The sequence below is a fragment of the Pleurodeles waltl genome, chromosome 7, assembly GCF_031143425.1.
Source record: "Pleurodeles waltl isolate 20211129_DDA chromosome 7, aPleWal1.hap1.20221129, whole genome shotgun sequence".
Lineage (NCBI taxonomy): Eukaryota > Metazoa > Chordata > Amphibia > Caudata > Salamandridae > Pleurodeles > Pleurodeles waltl.
Genome location: NC_090446.1, coordinates 577754215 through 577755472, shown reverse-complemented (window position 1 = coordinate 577755472; position 1258 = coordinate 577754215). Strand labels below are relative to the sequence as shown.

General features: G+C 44.4%; 1 pseudogene; it reads right to left on the bottom strand.

Annotated features, from left to right (window-relative positions):
* On the bottom strand, nt 1-708 carry LOC138304392 (myosin regulatory light chain 2, smooth muscle minor isoform pseudogene; annotated as a pseudogene).
* Nucleotides 709-1258: the final 550 nt, after the last annotated feature.

Sequence of the window (1258 nt, the reverse complement as noted above, 5' to 3'; positions counted from 1 at the left end):
TCAGTTAACAGAGCAATCCTTCTATTTCCAGTTGATTACATTGTTGCAAATGCACCAGGATGGCTTGGAATAAATCCATAAATAAAGAGGCAAAAGCTGAAGAGCTAAACACATGCAAAAAGTTCTAGGAGGGAAGGAAACTCGGAAATGTGTGCATCGGCAAAAATGGATAGAATTTCAGGTTTGGAATTTTCTTTAGTCATCTTCGTCCTTGGCCCAGTGTTTTAGGATGCGTGTAAATTCAATGTAACTGAAGTTGCCTTTTTTGTCAATGGGTGCCTCCCTGAACAACTCATCCACTTCCTCATCCGTAAACCGGTCTCCCATGGTAGTCAGTAGCTCCCTCAGATAATCTTCCTAAATAAAACCTGTTCCTTCCTCATCGAAGCATGCAAAAGCATTTCGAATAACATCTTCTGGTTCTGTGCCATTTAGCTTCTCCCGAAACATAGTGAGGAACATGGTGAAGTTAATGGGGCCTGGAGCTTCATTCATCATGGCATCCAAGTAATCCTGAGTTGGATTCTTACCCATTGAGGCCAGCATGTCGTGCAGATCCTCCTTGTGAATGAAACCATCTCGTTTCTGGTCGATCATGTTAAAGGCCTCTTTAAACTCCTGGATCTGGGACTGATCAAACATGGCAAATACATTGGAGATTGCGCGCTGAGGGCGCTTCTTGGTGGTCTTTGCTCTTTTGCTGGACATGATGGCATTTTTAGTGGCCGAGGTTGCAGTGTGTTGAAAGGCGAGGAGTAGAGCAATGCGGACTCCTTCAGATGTGACAGACCTTTGACCAACAGCAGCAGCGAGAGCCCAACCAAGAAACCTACCAGAACTCACCCTGCCCTTTTCCCAGTTGTGTTCCAGCATTTTGTGTGTAGGATTCCTGTCATAGCACTTATTTATCCTTCCCTGTCAGCTACATGATGGTAGTTACATCTCTTCCTTTTGGTGGCCATTTTTCCTCTAGTCACATTTCGTTTTGCTGCACAGAGCAGTACTCTATATACATTTGTGTTGACTTCGCAAACCCCTGCAGGTCCACTGTTCATATCCCATTTTGGGAGTCAACGTCAACTTAACTGTTTCCTTTGTTTCTAACTTCAGCTATTCTGTTACGTCTGCTGGACTACTTTGTGCCATTATCTTGGCCTTCCATAACTGGCGATTGCCTCATGTGCCAATTTACCATCTGGTGTTGACCTTTTTCATTTTCCACAAGGTTTCCGTTGTTCCTATCGGCAGGTTGTTGTGC